General features: G+C 43.1%; 1 pseudogene; it reads left to right on the top strand.

Moving 5' to 3' along the window:
- The first annotated feature begins 1780 nt into the window (after positions 1 to 1780).
- On the top strand, positions 1781 to 16124 carry LOC127930009 (myoferlin-like; annotated as a pseudogene).
- The last annotated feature ends 1690 nt before the right edge of the window (positions 16125 to 17814 follow it).

The following is a 17814-nucleotide window of genomic DNA, read 5'->3' on the forward strand; positions in this document are numbered from 1 at the left end:
TTAACGTGTACATATTTGTATGGACATAACAAGATTCAACAACTGAGACATAAACTGAAACAAGTTCCACAGATATGTGACTAACAGAAATTGAATAATGTGTCTCTGAACAAAGGGGGGTCAAAATCAAAAGTATCAGTCAGCATCTGGTGTGGCCACCAGCTGCATTAAGTACTGCAGTGCATCTCCTCCTCATGGACTGCACCAGATTTGCCAGTTCTTGCTGTGAGATGTTACCCCACTCTTCCACTAAGACACCTGCAAGTTCCCGGACATTTCTGGGGGAATGGCCCTAGCTCTCACCCTCCATTCCAAACAGGTCCCAGACATGCTCAATGGGAAATCACGCACAGAACGAACAGTATGGCTGGCGGCATTGTCATGCTGGGGGTCATGTCAGGATGAGCCTGTGGAAAGGGTACCACGGGAGGGAGGAGGATGTCTTCCTGTAACGCACAGCATTGAGATTGCCTGCAATGACAACAAGCTCAGTCCGATGATGCTGTGACACACTTCCCAGACCATGACGGACCCTCCACCTTCAAATCGATCCCGCTCCAGAGTACAGGCCTCGATGTAACGCTCAGTCCTTCGACGATAAACGCGAATCCGACCATCATCCCTCGTCAGTGAAGAGCACTTTTTCCAGTCCTGTCTGGTCTAGCGACGGTGGGTTTGTGCCCATTGGTGACGTTGTTGCCGGGGGATGTCTGATGAGGACCTGCCTTACAACAGCCCTACAAGCCCTCAGTCCAGCCTCTCTCAGCCTATTGCGACAGTCTGAGCACTGATGGAGGGATTGTGATTTCCTGGTGTAACTCGGGCAGTTGTTGTTGCCATCCTGTACCTGTCCCGCAGGTGTGATGTTCGGATGTACCGATCCTGTACAGGTGTTGTTACATGTTTGCCACTGCGAGGACGATCAGCTGGCTCCTGTAGCGCTGTCTCCCTGTAGCGCTGTCTTAGGCGTCTCACAGTATGGACATTGCAATTTATTGCCCTGGCCACATCTGCAGTCCTCATGCCTCCTTGCAGCATGCCTAAGGCACATTCATCCAGATGAGCAGGGACCCTGGGCATCTTTCTTTTGTGTTTTTTTAGGAGTCAGGAGAAAGGCCTCTTTAGTGTCCTAAGTTTTCATAACTGTGATTTTAATTGCCTACCGTCTGTAAACTGTTAGTGTCTTAACGACTGTTCCACAGGTGCATGTTGTTAATTGTTTGTGGTTCATTGAACAATCATGGGGAACAGTGTTTAAACCCTTTACAATGAATATCTGTGAAGTTATTTGGGATTTGTATCTTTATCTTTGAAAGACAGGGTCCTGAAAAAGGGTTGAGTTTAGTAGAATGTGCATACAATATCAATATGTTATACAAACTACAAAGAACACACCATATTTCATAAAGGCTCTCCTCTCCTCTCCTGGGTGTTCAGACTGAGAAGAGAGAGCGGAACGAGAGCAAGATGACATAGAGAGTAATCTGTTGGTGCCTGCTGGGGTAACACTCGGATCAGGTCACTCTCAACCTGAAGGTACCGCAGAGGACATGCCTCAGAGTACGTGTATATTCCTTCTTTCTCCATCAGCAGCATAGTATCATTTAGTCCAGTCCAAAAACAACCTCTTGCCCCTTTCCTTATCCCAAAGCCTCTTGTTTCTTCCACCTACCACTTCCCCCTTACCCCTACCTCATTGGGTATGCATTTTTCTAGGTAAAGGAAACGTGTAAGCAATATGGAAAAAATTTAGTATGAACAGCCAACACCATATTGATTGTACGTATCTGCAAACACCAAGTGATTAAGGGTTATTTTTGAACCTGGAAATTCATTTCAAGTAATCCAACATTGTTATCAGTGGGCCTATTCTTTCAAAACGTTGATTTAATGTCTGTTATTTTTCATGTTGGTGTATGTTAATATCCATTCATTCCACCTCACAGTGGATGATGCATTTGTACAGACTGTGAAACAAGTATTTGGAGTGGAAGGCGATACGAAAACTTAGTTGATCCATTTCTGGAGGTCAGCTTCGCTGGTAAAGCTAACACTCAGAACTCCTAGAATGCAAGTCATTAGGTAAATATTTTCATATCTTTGGTTTGATGTTGCTTATTGATGACATTGTTTTGGTTTCATCTGTGCACCAAAATCATAGAGAAAAATGCCAATCCTGAGTGGAACCAGCTGATCAACCTTCAGGTCAAGGTGTGAACTAGCTCTCTCGTATTACATGTAGTACACCACAACACAAATGGATGATATGAATGGAAGCCAGACAAACACAACACTCATTTCCCTCTTTAGTTCCCATCCATGTGTGAAAGCATCAAGTTGACTGTATTTGACTGGTAAGACTTTTTCAAACAAGTGTTATAACGGTTTACTGTTTATTACACTATCCACATTCATGTATACCGTCACTTTTAAATGCTGCTACTTTGAGTTTAAAGACATGGATATCGTAGGAGCATTTATTAACAATGTATTGACCTTTTCACACAGGGATCGTCTGACCAGGAATGATGTGATAGGAACCACATTTCTAAATCTGACCAAAATAGCCTCATCTGGTGGTGAGATTGAAGGTATGGTATCGCTCTTTCTCACTCTCACACTCTTTGTGTGTGTGTGTGTGTGTGTGTGTGTGTTCCCTGTCTCATCCACATTGCATCTGTCCCTTCAAACAGATACACCTGCAGAAAATTGCACCAATCTGTCATCTGAAGGTAAAGAACCATCATATTTTTGTATGAGGCCTCCCTATAGGGTGGCAGGTAGCCTAGCGGTTAGAGTCTTGGGCTGGAAACCGAATGGTCCCTTGTTGAATACCCGAGCCGACCATGTGCCATTGAGCAAGGCACGTAATCCTAATTTGCTCCAGGGTGCCTTACTACTATGGCTGACCCTATAAAACAACACATTTCACTGCATCTCTCTGGTGTGTGACAATCAAACGTTTATTTTTATTGCTTTTGTCAAACAGGGGCAGCATTTGCAAATACTAAAGTTTGACTACAGATGTAGTGTAGGCACCAGACCACGTTGTATTACCATGTTTAAAAAACACACAAAAACGGGGGAAATAATAGAAAAACAGCTACCCTCTCCAGACCATCAGATTGTTAAATAGTCACCCCTAGCCGGCCTCTGCCCAGTAGCCTGCCCTGTACATAGTCACTGTTTCTAGCCCGGCTACCACCCTGTACTCTAGCCTGCACCTTAGAGACTGCTGGCCTACTGTATGTACTTAGTCACTGTTTCTAGCCCGGCTACCACCCTGTACTCGAGCATGCACCTTAGAGACTGCTGGCCTACTGTATGTACATAGTCACTGTTTCTAGCCCGGCTACCACCCTGTACTCTAGCCTGCACCTTAGAGACTGCTGGCGTACTGTATGTACATAGTCATTGAACACTGTCTTACCCACTTCATATGTATATACTGTATTCTAGTCAAGGCTCATCCTGTATAACTACTGCTGTACACACGTTGTCTATTCATATACTGTCCATACCGTCTATACACACCATTATATACACACATACAGTATATACAGTATATTTCTATTCCAGACTCATTCTGATATTTCTACATTTCTTTCTTTAAATTGTTTTGTATTGTTAGATATTACTTCACTGTTGGAGCTTGAAACATAAGCATTTCACTACTTCTTCGATAACCTCTGCAAAATATGTACACACGACCAATAACATTTGATTTGTTTTGTTGAGTCTCGCCGTTTGAGTCTCGCCGCCAGGCCAATTACACTGTACTTGGCAATGGACTGGAGTAAATATTACATGAATTCAAACCATTTCACAAAGAGAACCTGCCTTTTATTTCAGTGAGCAGTGGGGAGGCAGAGGTGGGTTTCCTCCAGCGTTTGGGCCTTGCTACCTAAACCTGTACGGCAGTCTCAGGGAGTTCACTGGCCTCCCAGACCCGTACGAGGAACTCAACTTTGGCAAGGTAAGACCATCCCAGCTCTGGCAGGATGTTTTGTTATTTCTTATTGTAAATATTTGCATATCTAACATGCACATCTCTCTCACAGGAACATGTAATTATTAAGATTCAGAATTGAAATTGTTGTAGAAAATTAGCTCTTGTAGTCAAGAAAATGTTTAAGCATTCACCCAGGGTTTATTCAATAGTGACCTGTGCAGGGAGACATTTTCTGGGCGTAGCCAGCATTGCTCTCTCTTAGACAAAAATACATTTTAGCTTATATAGGCAAGGAACATCTGGTTTAGATCAGTATTCTCTTTTCTGCTGAGTTTCTTGGCAAAATTATCTATTCTATAAAACATAAAAACATACAGGTATCCCCCCTCTTCAATGTATAACACGTTTCATACTCCCCTTCCTCAAATCCAGACTGTCCGGTTCTAGTTCAACTTGGATAATAGCTTTAAAGCACACAGTACAGTTGTCTAACACAATTGTCATTAAGCTGAATTTTCCTTCACAATTATTTTTTTCTCAAGTCATTTCCTGTGTTGATAAGAACATATTGTGTAGCAACGCAATTACAGTATCACTGTCTGTCTGTCTGTCTGTCTGTCTGTCTGTCTGTCTGTCTGTCTGTCTGTCTGTCTGTCTGTCTGTCTGTCTGTCTGTCTGTCTGTCTGTCTGTCTGTCTGTCTGTCTGTCTGTCTGTCTGTCTGTCTACCAACCAACCAACCAACCAACCAACCAACCAACCAACCAACCAACCAACCAACCAGGGTGAAGGGGTGGCCTACAGGGGCAGAGTCCTCATCGAGCTCTCCACTCAACTGGATGGCAAAGCTGACAGGAAGCTGGACAACATCTCCAGTGATAACATCCTGATGGCCCAGGTACACAGGGAGGGTGGGACCCTGTCATAGCTGGGATATTGTTGCTTCATGTATTCATAAAGGTCTGAAACAGGGATGGTGTCAATTCCAATTGGAAGGCAGTCAAATCAAGAAGTAATTTGAAATTCCAGTTCAATCATTTCAAAAAGGGCATATATTTTCCATGACTTCTCAATAAACTGTAAGGTAGAAGCTATTTACTTCAAAAGTAATTCAAATTACTTCCGGAATTGACTTCCTTCAATTCGAATTGACCCCAACCCTGGTACGAAACTTGCAAAACGTAGAAAGAACGGATGAAAAATGGATACAGAAAGCTAGAAGGGAAAGGTTTACCCTCCATCCAGATTTCATGTGTGTAGACCAGTGTTTCCAAATCCAATTTTGTTTTAGTCCCGCAATAACACACCTTTAATGAATGTACAATGGAATAAAGCACCCCTGACCTCTTGTTTGTGCTTTCAGAAGTACCAGCGGAGAAGGAAGTTCTCACTATGTGCTGTGTTCCACAGCTCCTGCATGCTCCAGGAGCCCGGTGAGCCAATCCAGTTCGAGGTAAGCATTGGCAACTACGGCAATAAGCTGGACTCCACCTGCATGCCACTGGCATCCACAACCCAATACAGCTGTGCTGTGTTTGACGGTGAGAAAACCTAGACTACACACCAGTGTTCTTCAGTCCTGATGGGTACCCTCCTGGTGTGCTAGCTATTGTTCCAGCCCAGTGCCAACACATTAGACCTTGATTAGACCTTCCCTTACACTTGTGTCTATAAGGTAGTAGTTTTGGAATTGTTAGCTAGATTACTTGTTGGTTATTACTGCATTGTCTGAACTAGAAGCACAAGCATTTCGCTACACTGGCATTAACATCTGCTAACCATGTGTATGTGACAAAAAAAATGGATTTGATTTGATTTGATTTTGACCTGATATCTGAATGTTTGCAAAATAAAGCTTTTTTTAGCACCCATGCTTCAGAGCATGTGTTTGTTTATCTATCAATTCTAAAGGCACAAACTATACACAGTCATGCATACGAAAAGAGGAAAACATACAGTGCCTTCGGAAGGTATTGAAACCCTTAGACTTTTTTCCACATTTTGTTACGTTACAGCCTTATTCTAAAATGGAATAAATAAAGCAAATTCCTCAGCAATCTAGAAACAGTACCCCATAATGACAATGCGAAAACAGGTTTTTAGAAAATGTTTGCTAATTTATTATTAAAAAGAAAAAATGGAAATATCACATTTACATAAGTATTCAGACCCTTTACTCAGTACTTTGTTGGAGCACCTTTGTCAGCGACTACAGCCTTGTGTCTTCTTGGGTAGGACATACTACAAGGTTGGCTTAGCTGTATTTGGGAGTTTCTCCCAATTCTCTCAAACTCTGTCAGGTTGGATGGGGAGTGTTGCTGCACAGCTATTTACAGGGCTCTCCAGAGATGTTCAATCGGGTTCAAGTCATGCTCTGGCTGGGGCACTCAAGGACATTCAGAAACCTGTTTTTGCTTTGTCATTATGGGGTCTTGTGTGTAGATTGATGAGGGGGATTTTTTTTTTTTAAATCAATGTTAGAATAAGGCTGTAACCTAACAAAATGTGGGGGGAAAGTATAAAGGGGTCTGAATACTTTCTGAATACTTCTCATTCTATCAAAAGTGCATTGCTGTTCCCAGTGCAGTAGAGACATCCCCATACAGCAGGACTAAATTTTCAAGTAGTACAGGTACCACTCTGCAGCTTGACCTGGATATGACTTAGTTCTGTTTCTCCTGTAGGTAACCACTACTATTACCTGCCCTGGGCTGACACCAAACCTGTTGTCATCCTCACATCCTTCTGGGAAGACATTAGCCACCGATTGGATTCAGTCAACATCATCATCTACATCGCAGACAGACTGGTGAGAAACACTTCCAACAAATCGACCAATCAAATAATAAATCAACCAATCATGGGATAATTCTCAGTTGTTGCAACTTTATTATTTTGTTGTCATTTCTTCCAGGAATCCAACCTCACTTCTTTGAGAACAGCCATCCTTGCCAAAGCCTCAGAGGCGCGCTTGGCTGAGATCTGGCTCAAACTCATCAACCACGTGATTGAGGATCTGAACAAGTAAGACATTCATCGATCATATCTCAGCTTATGATAGTTTCTTGCTAGGTTCTGTTAGCTTCCTTCTAACTTATCCTAACTTCATGCTAGATTCAGATCGCTTCATGATATGTTCTGATAACTTAATGCTTGGTTGTGATAATTTCATGCTAGGTTCTGGTAGCTTTGTGCTTTGTGATAGCTTCACCTAGCTTCACATTCTTTAGTTAATGTGAGGTTGTAATAGTTTCATGCTAGGTTCTGATAGCTTCGTGACACGTTTTGATAGTTGAACACTAGCTTCTGATAGCTTTATGCTAGGTTTTTGATTGCTTAATGCTAGGTTCTTATAGCGTCATATAGGTTCTTCTAGCTTTAAAGCTTCTGATAGCTTCAGTATAGTTTCTGTAGCCTCATGCTAGCTTCTGATAGCTTTCAGGTACCAGAGCTTGAGGGCAGGCCCAACCTGACGGCTCTGGACGTCCAGATTAAGAAGCTGCGTGATTCGGCGGTGGCCAGCATCAGGGAGATGGCCAAACGCTTGAAGGAGGAGGCCACCGACGTTATAGCCACTCTGACAGACATCGAGGACTGGCTGGAGAGACTGAAACAGCTTGCAGAGGAGGTCAGGAGCAACAAGACATTGACATTCTCACAACATTCAGGGTTCACTCAAGCCCACTCAATTTGTACCCTGAGCACACGTACCAGCCTGTGAATTGAATTCTCTCTCTCTCTCTCTCTCTCTCTCTCTCTCTCTCTCTCTCTCTCTCTCTCTCTCTCTCTCTCTCTCTCTCTCTCTCTCTCTCTCTCTCTCTCTCTCTCTCTCTCTCTACTACTACTACTACTACTATAAACGGAAAACTCACTCTCTGCCCATCTCTTAATAATCTCTCTTTCATACCTGTGTTTCGCTCTTCCCTCAGCCCCAGAACAGTATGCCTGATGTGGTGATCTGGATGCTGCGTGGAGAGAGGAGGGTGGCGTACACCCGTCTCCCAGCCAATCAGATCTCTACTCCACCTACAGTGAGCAGGCCTGTGGGAAATACTGTGGCAGGACACAGACCATCTTCATGCAGGTACTAGGATGGAGAAGAGACTGATACTAGTGATAATAGTAGTAGTAGTAGTAGTACTAGTAGTAGTAGTAGTAGTAAGTGTAGCAGTATGATAATGGTAGGCAAATTCTATGGCAGGACCTTTACTATCTTAATGCAGTTAATATGATGGAGAACAGAGACTACTGATCATGCTACTACTATTATCACTAGTATTAGTAATATTAGTGCTAATAGTAGTAGTACTTGTTTAAGTAGTAGTAGTGGTATAATTAAACAATAAGGCCCGAGGGGTGTGGTATATGGCCAATATACCATGGCTAAGGCTGTATCCAGGCACTCCGTGTTGCGTCATGCGTAAGAACAGCCCTTAGCTGTTGTATATTGACCATATACCACACCCTCTCAGGTCTTATTGCTTAAGTATTTGTAACAGTTTAACTTCCTTCCCTCGCCCATACCCGGTCGAACCAGGGACCCTCTGCACACATAGACAACTGACACCCACGAAGCATCGTTACCCATCGCTCCACAAAAGCCGCAGCCCTTGCAGAGCAAGGGAACAACTACTTCGGGTCTCCAGAGCGAGTGACGTCACCAATTGAAACGCTATTAGCGCGCACTACCGCTAACTAGCTATCCATTTCACATCTGTTAAATATAGTACAGGGGGTCAGCAACAGGTGTCACCAGAGCTAAAACCAGCCCGTAAAGTGATTTTTTTTACCCCCACCCCCACTCAACGGTTTTATGGGAAAAAAACTATAATTTTTTAATTTAAAATATAAAAGAATTAATTTAAAAATCATTAATTTAGGTATTCTGTACCCAAGTATTCACACAAATAAAAAAAAAGTGACGAGATCATGTCTCTATGTAATCAAGGTATGAAATTATTATTTTCAAATACAATTTCTTTTTGGAATTAGTTGTGGTTAATTTGCAGTGTACAAATTATTCTAATTAGGTTCCAGCTCCCGACCATCCGATCCGACAACAATCAGCCCGCTGCTGAATCTATTTGCCTACCTCTGGTATAGTGGTATGATAATAGTACAGGAATACTACAGCAGGACTAAGACAGTCTTCATGCAGTTATTACTAAGGTGTACAGAGACGTAAAACTGATGCCACAGACATTGTTAGTGGATATTGAAGCGAAAGTGGTTGAAAAGACGTCATTATAATCAGAAACTGATGTCCTTTCAACTAGTTTTCTCAGTCTTGGCTGCAGGAAAGAGGCTCATAATCAATCAGTTTTGTGTCAATGTCCAATGACAATGTCTGTCGGAGTGCGAAGAGAGAAAAGAGTCCAGGGCGGATCTGTTTAAACATTGGTTTAAACCTCAGATATAGCATAAACATTCGGAGATAACATGCAGTTAGCTACTTGCCGTTTTCATAGGTGATGTACAGTAGGGTTGGGTGATACACCGTATATACAAATACCAGTGTATTTCAAAATAACCCAGGTTGGATTTTCAATATATAATTTCAATATATAATCTAAACATTAGCTGGTTAACTGAAGGTAGCTAGCACCGATTAGTGCTAGATATTAAAATCTGTATACCGCTCAACCCCGATGTATAGTATTTAGTTTTGTTGTTTGTTTGTTTCGGACAGTACCCCATGGACAAGAACAAAGGCGTGAAGATCCCTGTCCAGCTCCGTGTCAACATGTGGCTGGGCCTCTCTGCCCACGAGAAGAAGTTCAACAGCTTCTCAGAGGGAACCTTCAGTGTGTTCGCAGAAATGGTATTATTATTGTTATTCACATGGGTTTTGTGGCAATGCTTTGTTTTACAGTACTAAAGTTGGTATTTTTGGCTGGTCTTTACTATGTAGATGAATCTCTTTTCCTTTACCCCCTCGTTCTCGCTCTCCCTCTTCACCCTCAGTATGAGAACCAGGCCCAGGTGTTTGGGAAGTGGGGCACCACAGGGTTGGTGTGCCGGCAGAGAAGTTCTCTGACGTGACTGGGAAGGTGAAGCTGGAAACAGGAGCGCTTCATGCCCCCCCAGGGCGTGGGAGTGGGAAGGCGAGTGGTTCGTCGACCCGAGAGAGGGTGAGAGTGACCTGTTGGCATGCTTAAACACACACACAAACACATGTACGATGTGCGCGCAGACACACACACACACACACTCATACTCACTCATACACGCATACTTATACTCATATCCACACACACTCACACAAACTCACTCAGGCACACAGACACACAGACGTTTGTGGACCCTGATAGATGGTGAGCAGGAGATCTCTAGCGCTATAAATAATTGAATTTAAGTAGAAACTTCCTGTTTTCATTGTTTGTTTTCAGTAGTTTACATTTCAGTTGGACTAGCCCACCCACACGAATCTAGCTTGGTCTGGCATTGTCTGTGTTGTGGTTAGGGAATCATCCTCTTTCCGTCTCTGTTGATGTGCAGAGAGTCATAGTACTGAGCATAGTACTCAGTACACAATAGTCCCATTTCCACCTCATCCACTCCACCTAAGTCCTCATTGTTTGCCTCTGAGTCAGGAGTGCACAACACCAGCCCCCTCATAGTACTCCTATAGAAACACTTCCCCAAACAGTTACCTCATTGATTTGGTTGATTTGACCTTTCCCCAGATACGGTTACCCCGTTGATTTGACCTTTCCCCAGACACAGTTACCTCAATGATTTGGTTGATTTGACCTTTCCCCAGACAGTTACCTCAATGATTTGGTTGATTTGACTTTTCCCCAGATACGGTTACCCCGTTGATTTGACCTTTCCCCAGACACAGTTACCTCATTGATTTGGTTGATTTGACCTTTCCCCAGATACGGTTACCCCGTTGATTTGACCTTTCCCCAGACACAGTTACCTCATTGATTTGGTTGATTTGACCTTTTTCAAGACATTTCTTCAGTGGTTCAATCCTACCTTCTTTCCACTAGAGGTGAGCATTCCTTGTCTAAGCTCCAGCTGCCAGTACTCGATAGGTTAGTGGGATCAAGCCCGCTATTTGTGATGTGTATGTCTGTGTTTGGTTTTTAACAACCATGTGGGGACCAGAAGTCCTCACAGGGATAGTAAAACCAGGAACATTTTGACAAGTGGGGACATTTCGCCGGTCCCCACGAGGAAAAAGGCTATTTTAGGCTTATGGGTTAGGTTTAGGGTTAGGGTTACAATTAGGGTTAGGTTTAGGAGTTAGGGTTAGGGTTTGGATTAAGGTTAGGGTTAGGGTTAGGGGTTAAGGAAAATAGGATTTTGAATGGGAATCAATTGTTTGGTCCACACATGGATAGTCAAACAAACGTGTGTGTCTGTGTTATTCAGCCTGCTGACAGAAGCAGACGCGGGGCACACAGAGTTCACAGACGAAGTCTACCAGAACGAGACACGTTTCATTGGCGGGGAGTGGAAGGCTGCTGCCGACCCCTTCACAGATGTGGTGAGACAGAGCAACACACACACAGATACACACACTATTGCTAGAGACAACCCTGTCGCCTGTACTCAGACCCCTCTATCTACAAGAGGGAAGAGGGAAGAAATATGTAACACTGAGAAGTTAAGCTGACCCCTCAGTGTCACATTAATTCTCCCTTTAGGAGAATTAATGAATTTTCTTACGAAAAGAGGTCAACGGAACTGAAGCCATTTAGTCTGTTTCCTATGCAATTTGATCTACTAGACTAAGTAGCGACAGGTGCTCTTCCATGGATTCATTTTATGCACATATCACTCACTGTCTTGTTTTAAGTCATGTTTCCCTTGTCAAGAGAGCTGCATATAGCCTGGGTACCATTCCACTTTTTGTCTCTCCTTGTCATGCCAAGAATTGTAGCGAAAAATAAAATAAAAGTTGTTTCTTAATAACAGTATTTATAGTTGTTCTTAAAATTCTGGATATTGAACGTTGAAATTGCCAAATGTCCCGACTGTTTGGCGTATGACACCAGTACTAGGAATGAAAACAGGTCTGGATTTTAGGCTAAGCTGCGTAGCCTTGATGTTTTCAAACTGTGATGCCTATTGTTTTGATGTCGGGGAGTTTACACAGACAGCTACCTTTACCACAATCGTGCTTGTTTCAATGAATCCCATATATAGAGGCTTAGTTAAATACTTGATAGGAGACTAGAAACCAATGTGAATCAATCCCTCCCACACAGAATACCCAGAGGGGAAAATAGAGTGCTACTTCCCTACTTTTATAAACAGTGCGTCTCTGTATTGTTTTGATGTTGTAATGTGGTGTCATTGTCACATGTTGATATACAGCCACTGTGTAATGTTGGAAGTGACTGACTGTGACTGTTCTGTGTAGAATGGGCAGAAGAGCCAGAGTCCAGGGGAGATAGAGTGTCCTGCTGGCTGGAAGTGGGAGGATGACTGGAGCTTCGACAGCAACAGGGCTGTGGATGAGAAAGGTAAAGAAGCAGTGGAATTATCCTCCTTCATAACCCAGAAGATAACACTGGAATTGATTTTATAATGTACTGGTGTATACTTGTTTCAATCAAACAATCAATATTGTTTAAGGATTGCATTATCATATGTAGAACAATATGGCACTGTATTGTATACAATTTAATTGATACACCTCTTCTGTACTGTATTTTGACTTGACCTATTATAACCAATATGATACTACAGTATAAAGCTGAATGTCCTCTGACTCTGTATACCGTTTGTCACTGTGTGTGTTGCGTACCAGGTTGGGAGTATGGCGTCACCATTTCCCCCGATGACAAGCCCAAGTCCTGGGGAGCAGCAGAGAAGATGTACCACATACACCGCAGGAAGAGACTCTTACGGCCACGCAGGAAAATAGCAGACACTAAAGCAGCACCTGAGGTGAGCGGAGGAGGAAGAAGAGAAGCGGAGGGAGGAGGAGAAGGAGGAAGGGGAGGGAGAAGGAAGAGGAGGAGTTGAAGGAAGAGGAGGAGGAGGAGGGGAAGGAGGAGAAGGAAGATGAGGAGGTAAGGGAGGAAGAGCAGGAAGAGGAGGGTAGGAGAAGGAAGAGGAAAGGGAGGAAGAGGAGAAGGAAGAGGAAGGGGAAGAAGGAGGGAGAAGGGGAAGAAGGAGGAGAAGAAGGGAAAGGAGGATGGAGGAGAAGGAAGAGGTTATAGAAGGGGAAGAGAAGGGGAAGGAGGAAGAGGAGGAAAAAGAGGAAGAGTAAGGAGAAGGAGGAGGAGAAGGGAAAGGAGGATGGAGGAGAAGGAAGAGGTTATAGAAGGAAGAGGAGGAAAAGGAGGAAGAGTAAGGAGAATGAGGAGGAGGAGGAGAAGGGAAAGGAGGATGGAGGAGAAGGAAGAGGTTATAGAAGGGGAAGAGAAGGGGAAGGAGGAAGAGGAGGAAGAGGAAAAGGAGGAAAAGTAAGGAGAAGGAGGAGGAGAAGGGAAAGGAGGATGGAGGAGAAGGAAGAGGTTATGGAAAAAGAGAGGAGGAAAATGTTTAGTGTGCAGGGTAAAGTGGAAGCATGTGTGTATCTGTATGTCAATTTCAAGTGCTAAAGTTCTAGTTCTTACACACTGGCCACTGCCTCTCTGTTGACTCTACAGAGGCGGGATCCCGGCGAAGGCTGGGAATACTCGTCCTTGATTGGCTGGAAGTTCCACAGGAAGGAGCGTTCGTCTGACACATTCCGCCGTCGCCGCTGGAGACGCAAGATGGCTCCGTCAGACGGGATAGGAGCATCAGCCATCTTCAGACTGGAGGGGGCGCTGGTTAGTAACTTCTTCTGAGTTCAAAAACAATTGACTACACAGGAAGGCTAGACTTAAAGTAGACTCTCAAGCCACACATCAAAGTGCTTCATTTTACAAATGTTGTTTTTTCACGGGCAGAAGATTGACTATCAATCATCAATTTTATAATTGTTGCTCTCTCAGCTGTGTGACTGGGTTGTGGAGACAAATAAAGTACTACTTTAGTTACAAAGTGTTAGATTCTAGAGTAAAAAACTCAGACGCTTATTAAAGCTCATTTATTAAACCACTGGGTCATACAGCTGCGTAAGACATATTCACACAAGCACTGGTATTTAACCATTTCTACTATGCTGAGACCCTCGTTATACATCGGAACAGCCAATCCACCTCTGTTGCTTTCTAGAAGATGAGTCATTTATGTTCTTCCTCACTTCATCTAACCTGACCTCTGCCCAAATTGCTCACACCTCCCCAACTCACGGCTGTCATGATGACTTGTACCAGACTGTGTCTCTTCTCCTACCATAGGATCCCTGATGGCTAACAACAACATATCCTGACAGAATGTAAACATTATACATTCCCCTCTCTCCCTCAGTGACATGAATACGTGTATTTCATATCTAAAAGTCAGAACCCATCAAAAGGCTTTGGGAAACCCAGTCCATGATAATAAAATGGAATTTGGCCAAGTGCCTTTTAGTGTGTTATCTTGATTATAATATCCTCTCATTATTCTCCTCCATCTGCTCCTTCCTGCCCAGTGATCCTGGTTGGCAACGCACTCAAAAGGCCGAGATTAGACCAAGAGTTGACTCATGCCCTATTTATTTATTCACGAGGTGTGCTATTTGTGCTGCTGTACCATCATGGGCCCTATCCCGAAACAAACCCAAACCCCTAGTCCCTGGACACGTATGGAGATTCAAGAGGATTGGATAGATTTAAGCAATATCATTATAGCTCCAGCAGGGTCCAATCATTTAAAATCTTCTATGTGTCTAGGGTTCATTTTTTTGGACTGGGCCATGGTTGTGTTATTATGTCTTGATGTCATGTCATGATGAGCTTGAGCTCAATGCACATATTTTCCTAATGGATGATCATGATAAAGTAATAACTATAAAATAAAGACAAATGTATTCAACTTTCACCACTCTAGAATTACCCATCTCTCTAATGAAGGCATTGCTGTTCTGAACTGGTCTCTGTCTCTCTGGCTGTATTTACACAGGCAGCCCAATTCTGATCTTTTTCCCACTTATTGGCAAAAGAGCTGATCTGATTGGTCCAAAGACCAAGTAGTGGGAAGAGATCAGACTGGGGGTGTCTTTGTAAACTCAGCCTCTGTGTTTTGTCTACAGGGGGTAGATGTTGATGAGAAGGCCAGTAAGAAGGACGCTGCCAGACTGTTTGGTGCCAACACACCCACAGTTTCCTGTAACTTTGACCGTGAGTAACATTGACCTATGTCAGCTGATTGCAGACACTGATTAAGTGATTAAGGCTGTGGCCACACAGAGATAGATGAAAGAGTATAAAAAACACAAAAGCATTGGTCCCGGTTTTTCCATCAAAAAAAGTCAAATAATTTGGACAACATCAGCAAGATGGACAACATCAGCATTTTGTTGTTGACAGATAGACATTCATAATCTCCTTAGTTCGTGAAGGTATGACTCCACTTGAAAAAACACTGGGCCAAATGTTGTTGTTTTTTACGGAGAATCTCTCTCTGGCCGCGGCCTAAATGTTGATTTCTCCTCAGATTCCTCCACTCCACTGCTCTTCCTCTCAGGAAGTCTGGGCCCACACTTTTCAGATTACATTAAATCACAATCACTCTCTCTTCAGGGCCGTATATGTACCATCTGAGGGTGTATGTCTATCAGGCCAGGAGTCTCATCGCCATGGACAGGGACAGCTTCTCAGGTGAGGAACATCATAAAATGTAGATAAATGGATAGCTCACTTTTTTTCAACTTACCAAGCGGGATGTTACATCCAAACCATTTGTTTGTTAGCTAGTTATTGAGCACCGTCCACAATCTCCTGGCTAGCACTTTTAAAACATCTAAGCAATGCTAGTGGGAACAGACTGGGTTGTTTCCACTAGCCTTGCATGGGGAAAGAGAGAGATGGAGGTGGAAGCGTAACCTGATCCTCACAGCAGTTGTAATTGAACCACTCCGTTTTATCAATACAATGACTGTGCTCTGGTCTCCTGCTTCAGATCCCTACGCCCATGTGTCCTTCCTCCATGTGAGTAAGACCACGGAGGTCATCAGGGCCACTCTGAACCCCACCTGGGACCAGACCCTCATCTTTAATGACATCGAGATCTATGGAGACCCCCAGACCATTGCACTCAACCCCCCCAACGTGGTGCTGGAGCTCTAAGACAGTGACCAGGTGGCATGTACCCTATCCTACCCTCACTTACCCTACCAGTTGTGATGTGTTAGCGAATCTTACCAGCCGAGCACTGTACATACATGTGATACACTTATGTACATGTATGTGGTCAATGTGTGTGACCACCACTAAGTACATTTCAATGAATCCTGTGAGTCCGAGTCAAGTCAATACATTACACCCGTCAATTTCCATCCACTGCCTGTTCACCTGGACTTATTCACCTGTGCCCTGTTAAGTCACATCCAGCCCTGTCTATTTCAGCAGTGTCATATTGTAAGTTCAAGAATATTTCGGTTCCATTGTTTTTGACTAGTGCAAGCAGTTGATACTTGTCTAGCTATCTGTTATTCTTGTTTTTTAAGCGTGTATGTTGGAAGCATCTTGGATGAGTGTACTGTCCTTGAGACAAAAAATAGCAAAATAACTGTTGTGTTTGTGTTTTTCTTTACTGTTACTCTTGTACTATTAGCTAGTTATTTTTGAAGGTTTTACTTGAAATGATCTGGATATGTGGTTGTTTTGCCTACTTTAGTTGAATGCACTGATTGCAAGTTGCTCTGAAAGAGAGTGTCTGCTAAATGTACTAAAATGTAAATGTAGATGCTACATATCCCTGTGCTGTGTCCGACTCTCAGGGTAAAGACGAGGCCATGGGTCGCTGTACGTGCCCCCCTGTGGTGAAGCTGAACCTCGGCACGGTGGTCTCCCCCAAACTGCTGTGGTTCCCCGTCACCAAGAAAGGCCGCAACGCAGGAGAGATGCTGGTGGCTGCTGAGCTATTGCTGAAAGACAAGGTAAAGTACTTCCCAGCTAGCACATAATGTTCTGAGAACTGTATGTTTCTTAGAGCTTGGTAAAACCTTTGTAGTCCTATGGTTATTTTGCATACAACCTTCCCACAATTTTCCAGGGAATGGTGCAGGATAGTTAATTGGCTTTGGAACATTTTCCGCACATTTAAGGAACCTGACAAAAAAAAAATTATTGGTATTTCATTACCTTAACAGAACGTTTCCTAAAAGTTCAAAGATGGTTAGATTCAATTAATATTCTGGTAATGTTCTAGCAACATTCTCCAATTTGTTTGACATTGGGAATGTTCCGAAATAGCTCCGAGAACGTTAAGAAACAACATTCTTCTGTTGGAATTTCAGTACTTCAGAATAACTTTTCCTACAGGTTACCTCATGGTTCTATTTAAAGTCATGTTCTCAAATTGTTTGGAGAACGTTAAGAAAACTTTTTTTTGTAACGTGCACAGAACGTTTTTAGAATATATGTTAAAAACATATACATTCCGTTCTTCTCAGCATCAACAACACTCTCTATCCTCTATGTTGTTAAGTGTGTTCAGGTGTGTTGGCCGCGCCCACTAATTGGCCACACCTGCTCTTAATGAGTACTTGTTTCCTTTGAAATGGGGTCTGTTTGAATAGACTAAAATGAACAGCTTTGTATGAGTTGAAAACAAATATGGCATGCTAGCTCCAACCTGGTGGTGCAGTAGGCTAATTCCATGAATAGACAACGGAAGCTCATAGGTTTGCATCTCGCTAACGCTGTGCCACAACAAAAAATAAATGTGTTTGCATGTGTCCTGTCTGTGCTTGGAGTTCAAAACAGTTAACCCAAACTAAGCTAGCAGTTTTATTTAAAGTCTCAGAACGTTGTTTAATTGCCTT

This window comes from Oncorhynchus keta, chromosome 5, assembly GCF_023373465.1.
Source record: "Oncorhynchus keta strain PuntledgeMale-10-30-2019 chromosome 5, Oket_V2, whole genome shotgun sequence".
NCBI classification, from domain to species: Eukaryota; Metazoa; Chordata; class Actinopteri; order Salmoniformes; family Salmonidae; genus Oncorhynchus; species Oncorhynchus keta.